This window comes from Chrysochloris asiatica, unplaced genomic scaffold (genome assembly GCF_000296735.1).
Source record: "Chrysochloris asiatica unplaced genomic scaffold, ChrAsi1.0 scaffold00104, whole genome shotgun sequence".
In the NCBI taxonomy this organism is placed as follows: Eukaryota; Metazoa; Chordata; class Mammalia; order Afrosoricida; family Chrysochloridae; genus Chrysochloris; species Chrysochloris asiatica.
The window spans coordinates 10,514,664-10,537,554 of NW_006408622.1; the positions used below are offsets into that span (position 1 = coordinate 10,514,664).

A 22,891-nucleotide genomic window follows, 5' to 3' on the forward strand; every position below is an offset into this window, starting at 1 on the left:
CCCTTCTGTTTCAATCACCATTTTATCCCCAGTGCTCAGTGCCGACACAGAGTATACAACCAATAACTACTTCTGAATTGAATGAAGGACCAGATTCCTCATCCATCCAACTCTAACATGGTCATGTGTGCCTAAGGCTCCTTCAGAGACTACCAAACAGTTACATCCATCTTGCCTTCCTTCTGAGAGCCCCTACCCCAAATGTATCACATGATCTCACACCAAAAACCTCCTGCCACATTATTCTTTCACTACCTCTCCAGCAGGCAAGGGATCCTACTTTAAAACCCCACCGATGACCTGTATTCCAGGTAGGAGGTGTGCTCACGTGACTCCTCAACACTCAGCCACACACCCTCGCCCACAATGACACATCTCAAACTCCACACCTAGTACTCCTTATCGCTGGTTCCCAATGTAGCACAAGTGACCAAGTCTGGATAGCCCTCCAGCCCCAATGACAACATTTCTCAGGGCCTCCAATTATTCAAGAGTCACATTACAGCTTGTCCGCAGGATATCCCAACTAATTCCTAACAGAACATCCAGGGTTCCTCCCATATGAGGCTAGGAACTCAAAGCATTTTGACTCCTTAAATTTTCTCCTATTGAAATGATTCAGAGTTTCATAGAGGAAGACTGGACTGACAGACTAGGTCTCATTGACTACAATTCAAACATTGTGTCCCCTTACCAGCCATCTAGTTATTAGTTACAAATCAATCACCTGCACAACTATGTTGCCCTGGATATGGTTTTGCATCATCTTTTTATTTTACTTGTACTTTTTCTATTTTTTATTAATCAAATGATACAAAACAACCATCATTCTGTAAATACCCACACACCCAGCTGGTTCCCTCACCCCCAAAGACACGCCCTCCTCAGCTTCTCCCCAATCCCACTCCCCCTCTCCCGTTGCTTTATTTAGCCCAGAGACAGAACCCTAGGAGGAGGCGGATGAAACCAGAGGTCAGAAGAGATGGCACTGGACAGACAGACAGCTACAATAGGAGAAGACATTAGGAGGGATAGGTTCTTGAAGATACTTTTTAGTGCCTTGTTCCCAGCCCCCTGCCACAGATCAGCCTCCAGACCTCAGCTCCTCTATGCCCTTCACACATTACCAATTTCCTTGACCCTTACACCATTCTTATCCTTCAACATCCATCCCTGGTCCCAACCCACCCCATGGCCTTCCTTCTGGTGGGACTCCTGGCCCATTAACTCCTGGAAATGAGGTGCTCAGAGACCCTGGGAGGGCAGTCATGAGTCTAAGCCTTGTAGAGGTGGAGAGAGGAGTATTATCCCCAGGCCCACATCTGTGAGGTCCTCTTGTTCCAACATTCCACTAATAATTCCAGGAGAAGATTCTCAACTCCCCGGGTAAGGGCTCTCCAGCTTCACACTCTTGGCTGCTTCTCCATCATCTCCCAGAAACTTCCAAACTCCAGTTTAGAGTCATTGCAGCCACCCAAGTTGGCTATTTTTTCTTCCAGTCCAGAGTTGCTCGGCATGAAATGGGGCAGCTGCTGAGTGACCAGGTCCTGTAGCTCGGAGGAAGTCAGCATCTCCTTTCCACCCTCCACTGAGTACTGATGGAAGTTCTTGATGACGGTCTCAATGGCCCTCTCCACGTCACTGAATTCCTGTGCATCCTCAGCATTGGCTGATTGGCACTGTCCTATGGTGTCCTGGGTGTAGTTATTCCTCTGAAGAGAGTGGTGTGGTCCTACAACCTACAAAAGATCTGATGGCTCGTGATCCATCTAGAGCAGAGGAAAGGCCTGCATTCCTTCCTAACCTCCCTGCTTTAGATCCACCCCAAGGGGTCAGAGTCAGTCCTACACAATGCCCCTGTATCATCTATTAAATGCTAATTTTTATAATATGGCATCATTTTTTATTGTTACTATATATTATATTATTATATATATTATTTTAAAGACTGTATGTTATTTTATTTTCTTAAATGTTTTATTGTGAATTATGTGATAGTTTACATGGGAGAACATTAATTTTACATTCATTCTATTGTATATCGTCTCATTGCCATGGTTACAATCCCCTCCATGCAATCCTTCCCCCGTACCCCCCAGGTCTTCAACACACAGTCGCTCTCCCTCTCTGGATCTAAAGTCTACAGCTGCTCCATCGCTCCACGTCATCATCTCTGGCTCCATTTCAGGCATCACTGCTTCTCTGGGTAGGGTCCCACTCTCTGCTCTTCTCCCTTGATGGTCCTAGGGACCTCCGCTCCTAGACTGAAAAGTTAATCACTCCCCTCCTTGCTATAAAATGTCTACCTTCACATTTCCAACCCTCACAATCAGTCCTGATAACAATTATTCACTACTGTATCACAAGAGACCCTTCTGCATTTAATTGCATCAGCCCCGCCTAGTCAGATTGAATACTACTCACTGGAGATTCTACCTTCCTCCAGGCCCTCTGGATCTAGGTTCTCTCTTGAAAGCTTGTAAGCCAGTCACTTCTTGCCTTTGTAGCCCCCTGGGTAGCCAATGTCCAAGTTGCCCATCCCTGTCTACTCTGTGTGTGGAGGGGGTGGGAATGATTTTTGCTGTAAGGACTTGTTCTCTCTTTTGACCTACTGCTTCCATAGGTGTAGGTCCAAGTTCATCAAGTTGTATGAGAATATATATATATGTTTTTTCCCCTCTTCTTTTTACTTCTGGTTGAGCTCTGATCATCCAGTCACTGAAGCCAGGATAAGTGGGTATTATCTGTAAGTGTGGGTGTTCTTATGCAGATGATATGGCATCATTTTTGTTTGGGCATTTATCTTTCTCAATATAATTCAAAGAAACTTCTCGAGGACTCTCCAGACCTCAGACAAGCCTGTACTTAACAACACCAAGTCCTGGCTCTAAGGAGCTCTGGTAGCATAGTGGTTATGCATCAGGCTGCTAACCTCAGGGTCAGCAGTTAGAAACTACCAGCTGTTCCACGGGAGAAAGATGAGGCTGTCTGCTCCCATAAAGATTTACAGTCTTGGAAACTCTAAACAGGGTCACTATGAGTCAGAACCGACTCCATGGCACACTATCATCATCATCATCATCATCATCATCATCATCATCATCATCATCATCATCATCAGTGCTGGTTCTGACACTTTTTCACTGTGAGACACCAGACAAGTAACTACTCTCACTTTGATCCTCAACTTTCCCATCAGCACTCGGGATCAGTGTTAGGTGGTAGTGAAGAGGGACTCTTTCACTGTGCACTGGGGAAATTTTTCTAATGAGGATGTTCTGTCAGGTAGGAGCTGAATGCCCTGAACACTTGAAATGTGATGGTTGCAATTGGGATGTGATACGACTGTGGACTACACACCTTGGAGACTTTGTAAGAGCCTTGGTGGTGCAGTGGGCAACATTGGGCTGCTAGGTAGGCAGTTCGAGGGAGAAAGATGAAGCGTCTGCTTCTGTAAAGATTTACAGCCTAGGGAACCCTATGGAGCAGTTCTTTTTTGTCCGAATAGAGTTGCTTTGAGTTGGAAATTACCCAAAGGCATAGGTTTGGTTTGGTTTGGAGACTTAGTAGATATAAAAGTGCACTTTCTTTTTTATTCAGTTACATGTTGAGAGGTGTGATGGTGGCGCGGTAGGATAAACACTGGGTTTTTAACCACAATGTTGGCAATTCAAGTCCCCAGCTGCTCTGTGAGAGAATAATGAGCCAACCTGCTTCTGTAAAGATTCACAGCTTCGGAAACCCAATCAAGGGTCACTATGAGTCAGGACCGACTCGACAGTATCTAAGAACAACAGCAACATGTTGAGGGAATAATAATTTGGACATGTTAGTTTAAATAACATATTACTAATGTTAATTTAAGGAGCTCTGGTAGCGTACTGGTTACGAATCAGGCTGCGACCTGCAAGGTCAGCAGTTCGAAACTACCAGCTGCTCCGTGGGAGAAAGATGAGATGATCTGCTCCCGTAAAGATTTGCAGCCTCGGAAACCCTGTTCAGGGTCGCTATGGGTCAAAACCGACTCGACGGCACTTAACAACAACAACAACAATGTTAATTTAACTTGTTTCTTTCACTTAAAAAAAAATGTGGCTATTGGAACATTATATATTACATATGTTGTTGTTAATGCTGTTGAGATGGTTTCGACTCATAGCAACTCTGTTTAGGGTTTCTGAGGAGCAGCTGGTGGGTTTGAACTGCCGACCTGTGCTTCGCAGTCTAGCGCTTATCTCATAGCACCACACCATATGGTTCAGTTTATTTTTCTATTGGGCAACACTGGAGTTGATAGAACTATGTACTGCAAAGCTCTTAGCTCGGTAACTGGTATATATTAAGTGCCTGATAAATTTGCTACACACATTTTTCATAGGTTGCTTCCCTATGAAAAACTTTCTGCTGGAATGAAGATTCAGCAGTGAATAAAATGGAACTGCCCATGCAGCTCATTTGTAACTCGGAAGACACATAGTATAGGTAAGTGAACACAGAGAGAAGGGACTTTCAGAAATAAATGTGAAAGAAATAAAACAAGTAGGAGGACAGCAGGAATTGGCAGTATTTCTTGAGTTGACTTAAAGACGTCCGCTGAAACCAGAGTGACCGACAGAAGCTGCTGACCCTGGAAGGCCTGGGGGTAGGAGTCCTGGGCAGAGGGAATAGCTTCTGCAAAAGCACAAAGTTAGGAATGAGGCTCCATGATTGAGGAAGAGAAAGGAGCTTCAGTGGCCTTATAGGCTGAGGTCATTGGTATTTGAAGAATGTTAGGAAACATGCAGCTGTCTCCACCTGGTTCTTGGGAAGAATGAGGTCCTAAGACTCTCTGCATTCATTGGTGGTTGGTGGTCATGTGCTGTGGAGTCGGTTCTGACTCATAGCGACCCTGTACAGGGTTTCCAAGGCTGTAAATCTTTGTGGCAGCAGAAAGCTGGTAGTTTCATTACATGTAGTGAATTAGATTACCTCCTACGGTTTTAGAAAGATAAGGTTGTTGTTGTTAAGTGCTGTTGAGTCAGTTCTGACCCATAGTTGTGAGAAATTTTCAAGATGGTCCATCTTCAGGAATAAAGGGATCATGAGATTACTAGACATAGATTGTTAATTCACACCCAGGGATATGTAAGCAGAATGAATTGGGGGAAGGGAGGAAAGAAATCTGTTTTAGGACTAAGGACTTTAAATAAGACTACAGTCATTAAGACCAGAAATGCCATTTGGACTACCTTGAGGGAAGGAAAATGGGACATTGAGGTAGAATTATAAAATTTCATAATACCCAGTAAAAGGGGAACTGGAGGAGGGTCTTTTTCTAGACAGGAGAATAAAACTGTTTGTGGGCCGGCTGTGTGGTGCGTTACCCTGTGTCTACTGGTTGGGTGTCCGATTTTGAAAAATAAATAAAGAAAACCTCATGCTCACTAAAATCAGTACATATTGGATTACTTGAGCGTCTGTGGGTGTTGGCAACATTTCTCACATAGTGACCCTGTATAGGGTTTCAGAGGATTGGCTGGTGAGCTTGAACTGCTGACCTTATAGTTCAAAGTGACTTTTGCAGTCTAGTGCATTAACACACAGTGCCACACTAGGACTTCCAGAGAGAGAATGGCATTAGCTAATACCATCCCTGGGAAAAGGGAGTTCTGGTAACACAATGAGTAAGCACTCAGCTGCTAACCCAAAGGTTGGTGTTTAAACAGAACATGGGAACATTGAATGGTTTAAAATTAAGAAAGGTGTGCGACAGGGTTGTATTCTTTCACCATACTTATTCAGTCTGTATGCTGAGCAAATAATCCGAGAAGCTGGGTTATATGAAGAAAAACATGGCATCAAGATTGGAGGAAGACTCATTAACAACCTGCGATATGCAGATTGCTTGCTGAAAGTGAAAAGGACTTAAAATATTTACTGATGAAGATCAAAGAGCACAGCCTTTGGTATGTATTGCATCTCAATGTAAAGAAAACAAAAATCCTCACCGCTGGACCAATAAACAACATTCTTATCAACAGAGAGAAGATTGAGGTCCGGCCTCAACAGGGGAGTTCGGTTCACGAAGTAGGGAGATCTGGCGGCGACAGAGATAGAGAAAGAGTACACACAAAGATGCAACGAGAGAGACAAAGAGACACCCCGAAACTAGAGTGGATGCAAAAGTGGGGGCAGACCCTGGACTACAGGCATCGTAGCCCCTGCAGGCAGTAATGCACGCAGGGTTCAGTCTGACCCCCTTTTTATTTCAGGGAGGGACTTTACACAAAGAAAGAAGGGGATTATTAAGACAGGGTACAGAAGTGAAATGTGATTAATCATTCAAAACAGGACACCATGATTTACAGGAACAAATTCTAAAATATACATCGCAAATTGTCTTAATAATCTAGCATCCTTAATTTTTCAGAAATTCAAGCAAATTGTTATAAATTACTTTTTAGGTTCGAATCCCAAGGCACAACTCGAGGTTTCTCAAGGCTAATTAACATATCTATAGCACTTAATTTCGAATGGGAAAAGGTGAAAAGGATTCAAAAGGTCTGAAAGGAGTCCAGCTGTTTCAGCTACCTGGCTGAGGCTTGCAGGAGGAAGAGGGATGCCTGGGGACGATTAGAAGGGCTGACACTATTATTCCTTGAACAATAACCCGGAAGTCGCCAATTTACTTTGAGTGAATTCCTTGGGCAGACTGTCTCCAAAGCCCCCTTGCAAACTTGCCTTTGGAACTTTTTACAGCCTCGGCTTTAGGAGGGGCTTTTGTTTTAATATTTGTCCATGGGTATCAAGAGCTCATGTATTAAGTTAATATCAAACAAAACTGAATAACTTGATAAAGAACAGTTTTGCCATGTTTGCCAGGTGGCCATAGTTTGTTCCTCAGAGAGATTTGTTCCCAGAACCTTAAGCACTGCCAACACAGTGGAGACATTAAGAGAGGCACATAAGAAACCATTTTCTCAGAAGCTACAATTACTGGAGTTCGGAGCATAGAATGAATAATAGGACCAAAGAAAATTATACAGAGCTAGCCCAACAGTGAGTTTGTAAAAACCAATGAACCCGGGACGTCCGGAGGTTACTTCCTTGGGCCCTCAGGGTCCCTGGCTAGCCATCTTGAATGGGGCCATCGTGTAGGATTTTCGTCCATGACACAGGGCCTCAACATCTCAGTGATTGCGGTCTCCAACAGTTAAGGACTTCATTCTTCTTGGATCAACTATCAACACTCACGGAAGCAGCAGTCAAGAAATCAAATGACGTATTGCATTAGGCAAATCTGCTGCACAAGACCTTTTTAAAGTGTTGAAGAGCAAAGATGTCAGCTTGAGGATTAAGGTGCGCCTGACCCAAGCCATGGTGTATTCAATAACCTCATATGCATGTGAAAGCTGAACAGTGAATAAAGAAGACTGTAGAAGAATTGATGCTTTTGAGTTATGGAGTTGGAGGAGAATATTGAAAGTGCCATGGGCTGCCAAAGGAGCCAAGAGATCTGTGTTGGAAGAAGTGCAGCCAGCGTGCTCCTTGGCGGTCAGGATGGCCAAACTTTGTCTCTCATACTTTGGACATATTGTCAGGAGGGACCAGTCACTGGAAGAGGATATCATGTTTGGTAAGGTGGAGGATCAGAGAAAATGAGGAAGACCCTCAGCGAGATGGATTGACAAAGTAACAGCATCAATGGGCTCAAGCGTGATAACAATTGTGAGGTTGGTCCAGGATCAGGCAGTTCCTATGGTCACTATGAGTCGGTATCGACTCGATGGCACTTAACAACAACAACATGACTTTCTGGGAGAAAAGACTTGATCTATTCCTGTAAAGATTGTTGTTGTTGCATGCCGTTAAGTTGGTTCTGACTCATAGTGACCCTGTATAGGATTTCTAAAAGTGGCTGGTGGGTTTGAATAGCTGACCTTTTAGTTAGCAATCCAGTGTTAATCCTACAGTGCCACATCAGATCTTCTAAGAAATCCTAAGGGGCAGTTCTCTGTCTTACAGTGTCTCTATAAATCCAAATTGATTTAACAGTTCATGACAGCATCCTTGGGAAAAATGAGAAAATTGTCATTCAATCAATTTTCTGCAGGGTCTAATTCTCTTCTGAGACCCCGAAAAAGACTTAAGAGGATTTTTAGCAAGATATTTTGGGGAAAAAAAAAATCACTCTGGTTGCAATGTAGAGTCTAGAAGACTTGGAAAACAAGAGAAAAGAATGAAAGCAGGGAGGTCTGTGGGGAGTGACCCAGATGAGACATGACAGTGGACTCCAGTGGGGTTGCAGTCTCTGGAGAGTGAGAAGTGAGCATGCATTTTGAAAGCTGGAACAGACTGGTTTTGCAAATGGATTTAACACAGAGAGGGAAAGGAAAGAGAGGATGAAATTAACATGACTATAGAGTTTTGATCTGAGCAGTTGAGTGGATGCTGCTGGTACTAGGTTTGGAGGTTTCAATTCCTGTCCCAATTTTGATGGGTAACCTTGGACCAGATAAGAGACTTCATCTGTTTGAGCTTCAGTTTCCTCATCTGTAAAATCGGCATTGCCAAGAATTTGGAAAGATCTGTGCCAAAAGCACAGAACCTGCACCTGGTGATCACTTAAACAGTTATCAGTTATTATTAACATTCTTGTCTCTGCCTACTACCATACTGAGTGGAGTCCTGGTGTGGGGCTGTGGGATAAAGCACTGGACTGCAAGGTTGGTTTGCACCTTGTGGTTGATGGTTCAAGCTCACTAGCCACTCCTCGGAAACCCCATACAGGTTGGCTATGAGTTGGAACTGATTCATGATGACAACATGATTACACTGAACAACAACACCACTTGCACAGGCTGGTTCTCAGTGGAGACGTAGTGTAGTATAATGGCTGAGAGTTCAAGTTCCAGGGTCATACAGATCCAAGATTTACTCTTACCCTTGCAGTTTATTAAATGTGTAATATTGGGCAAATTATTCAACGATCACCCTAAGTCTCAATTTCCCTTTTGGTAAAAAAAGACAATGAAATGGTAATACCTCAGTACTGTGATGAAGGGTTACTGAAATAGTTCATGCAGAACAATTAGCACTATATTTGCACATGGTTGTTGTTGTTATGTATCATCTAGTCGGTTCCGATTCATAGTGACCCTATATAGAGTTTCCAAGGAGCAGCTGGTGGGTTTGTACTGCTGACCTTGTGGTCCGAAGTCCAGTGCTGATCCTACAGCAAGCACCACACTAGAAGTCTATCTGTTATTGGTTAATGCCATTGAGTTGGTTCTGACTCATTGTTGTTAGGTGCCAACATGTCAGTAGCAACTCATAGTGACCCCATGCACAACAGAATGCAACACTGCCTGGTCCTCCACCAACTTCACAATCGTTGTTATGTTTCAGCCCACTGCTACTGCCACTGTGCCAATCCATCTCGTTGAAGGGTCTTCCTCTTTTTCTCTGACCCTCCATTTTACCAAGCATGATATCCTTCTCCAGGGACTGGTCCTTCCTGATGACGTGTCTGAAGTATGAGACACTAAGTCTGGCCATCCTGGTTTCCAGGGAGCATTCTGACTGTACTTCTTGCAACACAGATTCGTTTGTTTTTTTTTGGTACTTTCAATATTTCTCCTCCAACTCCATAACTCAAAAGCATCAATTCTTCTACAGTCTTTCTTTTCACTGTCCAGCTTTCACATGCATATGAGGTTATTGAAAACACCATGGCTTGGGTCAGCTGCACTTTAGTCCTCAAACTGGCATCTTTGTTCTTGAACACTTTAAAGAGGTCTTGTGCAACAGATTTGCCTAATACCATATGTTTGATTTCTTGACTGCTGCTTTCATGAGTGTTGATGGTTGATCCTAGCAAAATGAAGTATTTGACAAATTCAATCTTTTCTCCATTTATATGGATGTTATTTATTCGTTCATAGTGAAGATTTTTGTTTTCTTCGAGGTGCAACCCACAATGAAGACTGTGGTCTTTGATCATCATCAGTAAGTATTTTAAGTCCTCTTTGCTTTCAGCAAGCAAGGTTGTATCATCTGCATATGGCAGGTTGTTAATGAGTCTTCCTCCAATACTGATGCCATGTTTTTCTTCATATAATCCAGATTCTCAAATTGATTGCTCAGCATACAGGTTGAATAAGTATGGTGAAAGAATTCAGTGCTAGTGTACGCCTTTCCTGATTTTAAATCTTTAAAATTCAGTGTTCCTGTTTTCTGTTTGAACAACTGCCTCTTTGTCTATTTACAGGTTCCTCAGGAGCACAATTAAGTGTTCCAGAATACTCATTCTCCCCAATACTGTCCATAGCTTGCCATGACCCACATAATCAAACGCCTCTGTGTAGTCAGTAAAGTACAGGTAAACATCTTTCTGGTACTCTCTGCTTTCGGCCAAGATCCATCTGATACCAGTGATGATATCCCTCATTCCACATCCTCTTCTGAATCCTGCTCGAACCTCTCGAAGTTCTCTGTCAGTATATGGTTGCAGCCATTTAAAAATTAACGTTAGCCAAAATTTGTTTGCATGGGATAGTAATGATATTGTATGATGATTTCCTCATTCTATTGGGTCACCTCTGTTTGGAATGAGCACAAATATAGTTCTCTTCTAGTCAGTTGGCCGGGTAGCTGCCTTCCAAATTTCTTGGCCTAGATGAGTGAGTACCTCCAGTGCTTCATCAGTGTGTTGAAAGATTTCAATTTGTAGTTCATCAATTCCCATAACCTTGTTCTTGGTCAATGCCTTCAAAGCACCTTGGACTTCTTCCTTCAGTACCATTGGCTCTTGATCATATGGTACCTCTTGAAATGGTAGAACATCAACCATTTCTTTTTGGTAGAGTGGCGCCTCTGTATTCCTTCCATCTTCTTTTGATGGTTTCGGCACCATTCAATATTCCCATAGAATCCTTCAATACTGAAAGTCGAGACTTGAATTTTTTCTTTAGTTCTCTCAGCTTGAAGAATGCTGAATATATTCCTCCTCCCTTTTGGTTTTCTAACAGCAGGTCTTTGCATAGTTCATTATAATATTTGACTTCGTCTTCTTGAGTCGCTCTCTGAAACTTTTTATTCAGCTTTTTTACTTCCTCAATTCATCCATTTTCTTTAGCACATCTAAGCTTGAGAGCAAGTTTCAGAGTCACTTCTGACATCCGTTTGGTCTTTCCCTTCTTTCTTGTCTTCTTAATGACCTTTTGCTTACTTGCTGTATGAAGTTCTTGATATTATCCCACAACATATCTGGTATTTGGTCTTTAGTGTCTAGTGCATCAAATCTGTTCTTTGGGTGATCTCTAAATTCAGGTGGGATATGTTCAAGGTCATAATTTGGCTCTCATGGACTTGTTTTCAGCCTGAACTTGCATATGAGCCTCTGATGGTCTATTCCACAGCTTGCCCATGGCCTTGCTTTGGCTGATGATATGGAGTTTTTCCACCATGTCTTTCCACAGATGTAGTCAATTTGATATCTATGTATTCCATTTGGTGAGGTCCATGTGTAGAGTTGGCTTTTATGTTGTTTAAAAAGTGTTTGCAAGAGTTCATTGGTCTTGCAAAATTCTATCATGCAATCTCCAGCATCATTTCTATCACCAAGGCCATATTTTCCAACTAGTGATCCTTCCTCTTTGTTTCCCACCTTTGCATTCCAATTACCAGTAATTATCAATATATCTTGATTACATGTTTGATCAATTTCAGACTGAAGAAGTTGATAGAATTCTTCAATTTCATCATCACTGGCTTTAGTGGTTGTTGTATAAATTTGAATAATAATGGTATTAACTGGGCTTCCCTGTAGGTGCATGGATATTATCCTATCACAGACAGCATTGTATTTCAAGACAGATCTTGAATTTTTTTTTTTTTTTTTTATGATCAGTGTGACACCATTCCTCTTCAATTTGTCATTCCCACATAGTAAACCATGTGATTGTCAGATTCAAAATGGCCAATACCTGTCCATTTCAGCTCACTAATGCCTAGGATATAAATGTTTATGCATTCCATGTCATTTTTGACAACTTCCAATTTTCCTACATTCATACTTCTTACATTCCATGTTTCAATTATTAATGGATGTTTACAGCTGCTTCTCTTTAATTTGAGTTGTGTCCCATTAGCAAATAAAGTCCCTAAGGCTTTACTCCATTTGCATCATCAAGGTCAACTCTATTTTGAGGAGTCAGCTCTTCCCCAGTTGTATTTCGAGTGCCTTCCAACCTGAGGAGCTCATTTCCTGGCAGAATATCTGACAATATTCTGGTGCTTTTCATTATGTTTCAATATTCAGTACTCTAGTGCTGACAGTGTTCCACTATTACTCATATGGTTTTTCAGTGACTAAATATTTCACAGTAGTTCATCTTTCATTCTTCCTAGTCTGTTTTTGTCTGGAAGCTCAGCTGAAATCTGTCCACCATGGGTGACCCTGCTGGTATTTAAAATACCCGTGGCCTAGCCTCCAGAATCACAGCCACCACAGTATGACAAACTGACAGACACGTGATGGCTGATGTCCATAGGAAGGTCTAAAAACAACCCCAAGCTCCTATTGTTTTATGTACTTTTTAAAAGTTTCTGAGTAATAATGGTTTCTTTAAATTGCATGTTGGTGGTTCAAATTCACCAGCCACTCCTTGGAAATCCTATACAGGGTTGCTATAAGTTGGAACCAACTCAACAGCACTTAACAACCACAACAAGGTATTTCGACCCTCTTTCCATATTGAGACTTATCTTGATTTGATACAGGACTAAGGAGATGAGCCCCTTGGTAAATCCACATTCTAAACTTCTGCTTATAAGACACTCCTTGCTGGAGCTGGGTTGTAGAGGCCACAGCCTCATGATGGGTGGGATTTCTAGGTGTTGAGAACAGGTAATAAGTTAACTGCCCAGGAGATGACAGGCAGAATCCAAGGAAGGACATCAAGTAGCATGAGGAAAGCGTTTGTTGTTGTTGTTAAGTGCCATTGAGTCCATTTCAATCCATAGCGACCCTGCATCGGGCTTCTGAGGCTGTAAATCTTTACAGGAGCAGAAAGCCTCATCTTTTTCCTGCGGAACCGCTGCGAGTTTCAAGCTGCTGACCTTGAGATTAGCAGCCCAATTTGTAACCACTACGCTATCAGAGCTCCTTAAGGAAAGTGTAGGACTCTTCATAATCATTTTATCTCTGTGGTCTATGCCTTTGTAACCTGGGTGTGACTTCTGATATCACATCATATTTCCCTCAAGCGATGCATGTACCCTACGTTTCCTTTTCACTGTGTGTGTGTGTCTGTTAGGAATTGAATTGTGTCCTCCCCAAATTACGCTGAAATCCTACCCTCTGTACCTGTGAATGAGATCCTATTTGGAAATTCACCTACTCCTCACTTATCAATGGTCTCATTATCTAACATTTGGCATTTATAACAACAGTAAAAAGTCTGCTGAATATTTTGCACATTACTAATGTACATCTGTCTGGTAATAGCAAACACCAGGGTATGAGGCAAGAGGTGTGAACTAACACTGGCAGTGATATCAGGTTAACGTTATACGACAATTTGGTTGTGCCATAATTCGTAGTGATCTGGCAGTTATATAATGATGTAATCTGGCAGTCATATAATGATGTAATCAGGCAGTCATGTAATGATGTAATCTGACAGTTATGTAATGATGTAATCTGACAGTTATGTAATGATGTAATCTGGTAGTTATATAATGATGTGATCTGGTAGTTATATAATGATGTGATCTGGTAGTTATGTAATGATGTGATCTGGTAGTTATATAATGATGTAATCTGGCAGTTATGTAATGATGTAAACTGACAGTTATGTAATGATATAAACTGGCAGTTATATAATGATGCAATCTGGTAGTCACATAATGATATAACCTGACAGTTATGTAATGATGTAAAATGGCAGTTATGTAATGATGTAATCCGTTAGTTATATAATGATGTAATCTGGCAGTTATATAACGGTGAAATCTGGCAGTTCTATAATGATGTAATTTGGCAGTTATGTAATGATGTAAGGTGGCAGTTATATAATGATGCAATCTGGCAGTTATGTAATAATGCAGTCAGCCTTCATTTTGTGATCTGATGTGGTATTCCTCCATTTTTGCATAATGCCAGTTTTTATATAACAACTGGGTCTTTGGAACCCAGCCATGTTGATAGTGAGAAGTGGGTGTAGATGTTTTTTTATAATGTTAACAAGGTCCTACTGGAGTAGGATGAGTCCTAACTTAGTCCCTTCGGAATGATATCACATAAAGAGGAATACAGACACAGAGACACATACAAGGAGGAGAGACCATGTGATGAAAATAGACTGTAAGTTAAGGAATGCCAAGGAACACTTAAGGCTACTGGCACTGTGGGATAATCCACTGGACCGCAAGGTCGGTTTGAATCTCAAGGTTGGCAGTTTAAATTCACCAACTGCTCCTTGGAGACCTTATACAGGGTTGCTATGAGTCAGAAGTAACTCAATGGCACTTAACAACAGCAACAACTGAATAAAAAGGAGTCTCTCCTGCAGTCATTGTCTTTTTAGCCTCCAGAACTGTGAGAAAAGAAATTTTAATTCTCAAAACCACTCACTTGTGTTTTTATGTTATGACAGCATTAGGGGAGTAAGATGGAGTACTTAAGGGGGAGCTTGGACAGTCCAGAGACTGTCTAAATGTCATTCTTATATATATACATATTTTTTAGGATAATAATGCCCAGACATATTTTTAAGTGGCTTTCTGGTTATAGTTTTGTGTGTGTGTGCTTTTCATTATTAAGAGTTTATTGGATATGGTAAATGGTTCTTTTCTTTCTTTCTTTGAAAATTTTATTATGTTTTAGGTGAAAGTTTCCACAGCAAATGAGTTTCCCCATCCATACATTAATATAGTTTATTATCCCACACAGTGTGTCAGCATTTCCTCCATTTCTATCCTGTCTTCCCATCTCCAGTCTTCCAGTTACCCTGTTCTTCCTTGCTTTCTCATCTTTGCTTGTGGGTAAATGTTTCCTGTTTGTTCTCTAATATTTGATTGTTCTAAAAGATCTATTCTTCATGGGTGTTATTGCTTGTTTTATTTGTTATTGTTAACTGCTGTCCAGTAGTTCCGACTCATAATGGCCCTGTATAAGGATTTCCAAGTAGCGACTGGCTGGTGGGTTTAAACTGCTGACCTTGTGGTCCAAACCATCCTTAGGGCCCATTGCTTATTCTACAGCACACACCAGGACTCCATTTATTTTATAGACTAATCTAGTATTCAGCTGGACTCCTGGTGTGATGCTCTTGGATGAACACTGGACTGTGAACCACAAGATCGGTAGTTCAAACCCACCAGCTGCTCCTCAGAAACCCTCTACAGGGTCGTTATGAGTCAGAACTGACTCATTAGCATTTAACAGTAACAATTATTCAGCTGAAAGATGACCTCTAGGAGTGGAATGAGGGGACTTCAAAAAGTTCATGGATAAGAATTAAAAAATAATATTTTAATTAAAAGGTAATTTTTTTCATGAACTTTTTGAAACCCCTTAGTATTGTGCTTTATTTCTGAGATGTATTCCCCTCCCAGTACCAACCTCTTTTCCCTTAGCAAAAAACTCCAAACTCATTGCTATTGAATTGGTTCTGACTTATAACAATCCTATTGGACCGAGTGGAACTTCCCCATAGGGTTTCCAAGGGCGTCCTGGTGTGGTGCTGTAGGAACATTCTACTGCAAGGTTGGTGGTTCAAACTTACCAGATGCTTCTCGGAAGCCCCTATACAGGGTCGCTATGACTTGGAACCCACTCGACAGCACTTAACAACAACCACAAATCTTCACAGAGGAGTCCTGGTGTGGCACTGTAGGATAAGCACTGGACTGAAAAGTCCGTTTGAACTGCAAGGCTGGCAGTTCAAATCTACTAGCTGCTCCACTATGAGTTGAAACTGACTCAGCAACACTAAACAACAGTCTTTATGGAAATAGACTGCCTCATTTTTTTGCCGGTAAAGCTGCTGTGAGTTCTAAATGCTAACTTTTCAACTAGCAGCTGAGCGCTTAACCACCACTCCTCTACGGAGCCTTTGTTCTTCCTTGTTGTTGTTAAGTGCCATTGAGTCAGTTCTGACCCATAGCGACACTGTATAGGGTTTCCAAGGAGCGGCTCATAAGCTTGAACCCCTGTTCATATGCTCTACTAATTTGAAAGAATCCGAGTTTTCATCTTCTTTTGCTCTTAGCGTTCATTAAAACTCAAATGTTCTCTTTGCTCAAAATCCCTTGGATTGCTGGCCTTTTTCTTATTTTCTTATCTCAAATAGGCAGACCTGGATTTCTGAGACCTGTTTCCTTGGGAGGTGACAAGACTTAAAAGTTCTACCTGTAAACGAAGTGGCAGGAGAGGCCAGATCCATGCCAGTGGGCATGGGGTGAAAGGTCAGGAATACACTTGGTATTTGCTGGCACAGGATAGTTCTTGGCAAAGGTCATCACTAAATTAGGGCCCATAAGGCAATCTGACTCATGGGTTCTTGGCAGGATCAAATGAGATAAGATTTCTGAAACCACTTTGTAACATGTAAAGATCATTGTTGTTGTTGTTAAGTGCCATCAAGCCGGTTATAACATTAATTAGCAAAGCCACCCACATCCCACAGAAAGGTCACTGGATGGGAAGTAAGGAGACCTGGGTCTGCTACCAACTTGCTGGTTGTTGTTGTTGAAGTGCCATTGAGTTGGTTCCAACTCATAGCAACCCTGTATAGGGTTTCCAAGGAGCAGCTGGTGAGTTTGAACTGCTGATCAAACTGACCTTTAGGTAGTTCAAACTGACCTTTAGGTAGTTCAAACTGACCTTTAGGTAGTTCAAACTGACCTTTAGATCCAGTGCAACTTGCTGGTAGTGAGTAACAAGTTTCCTTCTTATGATAAGTAAATAAATGAACAATAAAAATAAAAATAGAAATTTGATATATTTATTTGTTGAATGCTTTTTCTTGTTTGGAATGTTTCTGGATGCTAAGGATACTTTGTTGTTGTTATTAGGTGCTGTCAAGTCAGTTCTGACCCATAGAAACCCTGTATAAGGTTTCCAAGGAGAAGGAAACATAGATAAACAAAATAGACGAGTTTCCCTAGAATGTACATCCACAAGGGAAGATAAACAAACAGAGCTTCTGGTGTGGTGCTACAGGATAAGTGCAGGACTGCAAGGTTGGTTTGATCCACAAGGTCAGTGGTTCAAACTCACTGTTCTCTCTTCAGAAACCCTACACTGGGTGGCTGGGAGTTGGAGCCTACTCAACAGCACGTAACAACAACAATAAATAAATAAATAACACAGCTAATCCTGGTGGATTGAATACATGCATTTTTCATTTGCTCCTTCTTGAAATCCAAGTAAAACAATAAGGATCTCTTTAGAAAGGTATTGAACACATACATAAGGAGAGAGAAAGAGAGCCAATGCGCTACGATCAAAATTTTGGAAGCTGGAAAGAACCCGAATGAGTGGTAACTTAGCAGGCATATGAAAGCTGAAGTCTAAGCCAAGACTCCAGCAAGGTTCTACTGCAGAACCCACATGAGGCTCTCAATATGAACTGGAAGTAACAGGTCTCTCTGGAAATGAAGATGAAAAGCAAGCTTGCATAAAAAGATAGGTTGAAAGTCCATTTATGAATAATTTTCAGAGACCAGCCAAGGAGGCAAGATGGCAACATAAACAACTGCATGCTTCCATCCCCCAAGCAAAACTGGGTGAATTTATGGTCTCAGAAATCTGGAAACCAATCTAAGAATTACAGCATCTAAGCTAATACTGAATTTAGAAAAATCCTGCTCTTATCCAAAGGAACACTTCCCATTTTTTCTTCTACTGTAGACGCTTCTTCTCAACTCCAGTAGTAGGTGCTGGGGTAGAGGCTGCTCCTGCCCCCTAGAACTGTAAACTGTGCTCCCAGATGGTTGTGTTTGCTGGCTCAAAAACGTGTGGAACAGGCTTTGCTTTGGCTAGCAGACTGTTGTGTTAGTCTATTCATATCTGTGGACTGAAGGACTGAGGAAGTGATCCCATTGGACTGGCCAACATCCACGCTCCTGCAAGACCTGGATAGGGGAAAAGTACTGAGCAAAACCTCACAGGCAGTGCCCACACTTAAGTACACAAGACAAATTAGTGTGGTTGAAGCACACCAAAGCACAGAGTCTGCTTCTAAGGGCTGAAGGAGAGAAACTAGTGTGAGAATGTCTTTCCGAATTCAGAGCATTCAAAGCAATGTGCAATCATGCAAAATGACAGAGTGTTCTAGAGGCTTATCCTCCTACTTAATGACAACAGCACTGAAAACATCAATTGAATAAACTGTTTTGGAACTCTGGAACGGAATCAGACAGGTCAACCAGGGGAGTGCATGATGAAGAACCAAAGTGTTGATCCCCCTTAGTTGAACCATGTGTACGAACCAGCTGTCTACCATCTTCCATTCCTGTATGGTGGTGGAGTTGTAGGCTCATGTTCCCAGGCAAACTGCAACCCCGTATAGGATTCCCAAGGCTGTAAATCTTTATGGGAGCAGAAAGCTTCTTTTTTCTCCTGAGGAGTTGGTGGTGAATTAGAACTTCTGACCTTGCAGTTAGTTAATGAGTAACCCACTATGCTACCAAGAATCCTTCCTAGACAAGCTAAGTAGTGCCATTTCAGGCAGTGGGTACCTTGTCCTCCCAAGGATTTGGTGCTACAGTAGATGAACAGTTGGGATAGCCTGATAGTATCTGAGTGCTGGATATAGAATATTGCAGCAATTTAGCCCTCTTCTAGAAATCGTTGTAATCCACTGGCAGATTAAAAGGGCTAGAGCACTCTCTAGTGAAATCTATCAAGCCACTGACTGACTACAGAGATAACAGAATCCGAACACATACTTTCTAAAAATTAGCTTGGAGAAATCATTGAAACAATTTAATATGATCACCTATGTTCATTGCAACATTATTCAAAAAAGGAAAACAAAGAAACATCCTAAGTGTCCTTTAGTGGATGAATGGATAAGTAAAATATGTTGTATATGCACAATGAAATACTGTTGTTGTTAAGTGCTGTGGAGTCAGTTCTGACCATAACGACATTGTATAGGGTTTCTGAGGAGTGACTGGTGAGTTTGAACAGTTGACTTTGAGGTTCAAACTGATCTTGAGGTCAAGTGCTTATCCTATGGTGCCAACACAATGAAATTCTACATGACCATAATGAAGAATGATGAGTCCACAAAACATAACATGGGTAACTTGTAGAATCCAAAATGCTAAGTGAAGTAAAGTAATCACAGAAGGACAAATATAATGTATTATCCCACTTTTATAAAATGACAAAAATACATACATATACAGAGAACAATGTTAATTGGTGGTTACCAGGGGTGGACAGGGTGAGGTAGGGAGAATCACTCTCTGGATTGATACTGTTATTTTTGGTGAAGGTGAAAGTAGCACAGAATGTGGGTGTAATTGAGCACAGCTTAACCAAAGTAAACCATGCCACTAAGAAATGCACAAGAGAAAAGGATGTTTGTGCTAAAGACTGTGACATATAAAATTTGACAACACCAACAATAGCAAAAAAAAGAGTGTATGGTCATATACTTAGGTGTACGTGCATATATATGTGTGATTAGGTATAAGTGTGCACTTATGTATACACAGAAGAATCTATATGTACATGTTTATACATATACATGTGTGAACACATACATATTTGATAGAGAACACAGTTACAGATACTTCTTAAACACAACCAAAAATCCTGAGATAGATTTTCTGGCTTTGAAGGCTTAGGACCATAGTCTCTTGTCTCATGAGACAACCCAATCAACGGACATGCTCACAAAGATTATGTTTGGCATCTTAGTGAGATGAGTAGTATCTGGGGTCTTAAGAATTTGTAAGCAACCATTTAAGATACAACTTTTGGTCTCTACTCATTGAGAAGAAACTAGTCTACAGGTCTAATTGCCTTTAGTAACAGGGTCACGCAGAGTAGACAGGTTTTAGTGAAGCATTCAGACTAACACAGACTAATCAGAAGGGGAGGTGAACCACTTCTTAATGGTTGTTATTGTAAAGTGTTGTTGCATCGATTCCGACCCACAGCAACCCTATATAGGGTTTCCAAGGAGCAGCTGGTGAGCTTGAACCACCTACCTTGCAGCTCAAATGACTTTACAGTCTGACGCATTAGCCCACAGCACCACACCAGGACTCCACTTAATGGTTAGCCACTAAAAAGTTGTCTGATACCATGCCTGGGATGAGTCCCTGGGGTTGGAAGACTATCAAAGTACGACCGAGGAAGAGCTGCCTCCTTAAAGTGAAGTTGACCTTCATGATATGAATGGAGCAAAGCTTCTGGGACTTTCATTTGCTGATGTGGCACATCTAAAAATGAGAAGAAACAGCTGCAAACTTCCATTAATAACTGGAATGTGGAACATATGAAATATGAATCTAGGAAAACTGTATGTCTTCAAAAATGAAATGGAACACATCAATATCCGAGGCATCAGTGAGCTGAAATGAACTGGAATTGGCCATCTTGAATCAGATTATCATGTGGTTTACTATGTTGGGAATGACAAATTAAAGGGAATGGAGTAGCATTCATTGTCAAAAGAGCGTTTAAAGATCTTGAAGTACAATGCTATCTGTGATAGCATAATATCCATATGCCTACTAGGAAGAGCAGTTAATAACATGATTATTCAAATTTATGCACCAACCACTAAAGCCAGTAATGATGAAAATGAAGAATTCTACCAACTTCTTCAGTCTGAAATTGATCAAGCATGCTATCAAGATATGTTGATAATTACTGGTAATTGGAATGACAATCTTGGAAACAAAATGGAAGGATAGGTGGTTGGAAAATATGGCCTTGGTAACAGAAATAATGCTGATGATCCCATGATAAAATTTTGCAAGACCAATGGCGTATTAATTACAAATATCTTTTATTATTATTTTTCAATAACATAAAAGGTGATGGACTGTACATGTGGACCTTACCAGATGAAATGCACAGGAATCAAAGGGACTGCATCTGTGGGAAGAGGCGATGGAGAAGCTCAATGTCATCAGTCAAAACAAGGTCAGAGGCTGACTATAGACTAGACCATCAATTGTTCATAGGCAATTTTAATGACATATACAAAGACCTGAGGTTAGAAAACCAAATGAGAAGAATGCCGCATTTCTCAAGCTGAAAGAACTGAGAAAAACTTCAAGCCTTGGGTTGTAACACTGAAGGATTCTAATAGAGCCCTAATGTGGTGCTATAGGATCAGTACTGGGCTGCTGACCACAAGGTCTGTAGTTCAAACCCATCAGCATTCCTCTGAAGCCCTAGACAGGGTCACTATGATTTGGAATTGACTCAGTGGCACTTAACAATAACAACAACAAATGCCCAAAATATTGAATGATGCAGGAAGCATTAAAAAGAGATGGAAGGAATACACAGTCACTGTACCAGAAAGAACTGGTTGATGCTCAACCATTTCCAGAGGTAGCATAAAATCAAGAACCGATGGTACTGAAGGAAGAAGTCTACACTGCACTGACGGCATTGGCAAAAGACAAGACTCCAGGAATTGATGGGATACAAATTGAAATGTTTGAACAAACTGATTAAGTGCCAGAGGCACTCACTCATCTACACCAAGAAATTTTGAAGACAGTTACCTGCCCAACTGATTGGAAAAGTCCGATATTTGTGCCAATTCCTAAGAAAGATGACCCAATCCATTGCAGAGATCATCGAACAATATCGTTAATATCACATACAAGTAAAATTTTGCTGAAGCTAATTTAAAAATGGTTGCAGCAGTACATTGGCAGGAAGGAAGTTGCCAGAAACTCAAGTCTGATTCAGAAGAGGACATGGAACAAGGGATATCCTTGCTGGTATCAGATAGATGTTGACTGAAAGTAGAGAATACCAGACAGTTTACTTGTGCTGTTTTGAAAAACAAGGGCATTCAATTGTAAACTATGTGGATCATATCAAATTCTGGACTGTGAAGAATGTGTATTCCAGAATACTTAACTGTGCTCGTGAGGAGCCTGTTTGTAGAACAAGAAGCAATCATTTGAACAGAACAAAGGGATATCGAATGGTTTAAAATCAGGAAAGGCTTGTGCCAGGATTATGTTCTTTCAGCAAACTTCAATCTGTAAGATGAGCAAATAATTCTAGGAACTGTATTGTATGAGGAAGAACATGGCATCATGATTGGAGGAAGATTTCTTAACAACTTACAATATACAAATGACACAATCTTGCTTGCTGGAAGTAAAGAGGACTTGAACTACTTACTGATGAAGGTCAAAGACTACAGTCTTCAGTATGGATTTCAACTCAATGTAAAGAAAACAAAATCATTACAATGGGTCAATGAATAACATCAAGATAAATGGAGAAAAGATTGAAGTTGTCAAGACTTCATTTTTTTTTTTTTTACTGAATAAATATTTTATTGTGTATTGAGTGATATTTTACATGGGGAAACATTAGTTTTACATTCATTCTATTGTACATCGTTTCATTGCCTTAGTTACCATCCCGTCCATGCATCAACCCCCAGTGAAAGGGTACACCTTGCATGACCCCACCCCCACCCCCACCGCCCCATTGTCCTCAGCACTCAGCCCCTTTCCCTTTCTGGGTCTCAACTCCTCAGCCACTCCATCTCCTCACATCATCCTCTCTGCCTTCATCTCAGGCCTCACTGCTTTTCTGGGTGGGGTCCCGCTCTCCGGTCTTCTCTGTTGATGGTCCCAGGGCCTTCCGCTTCTAGACTGAAAAGTTAGTCACTCCCCTCTT

General features: G+C 41.3%; 1 pseudogene; it reads right to left on the reverse strand.

Moving 5' to 3' along the window:
- Window positions 1-1,374: 1,374 nt before the first annotated feature.
- Window positions 1,375-22,891, reverse strand: part of LOC102826398 — a 32,717-nt pseudogene continuing 11,200 nt past the window's right edge.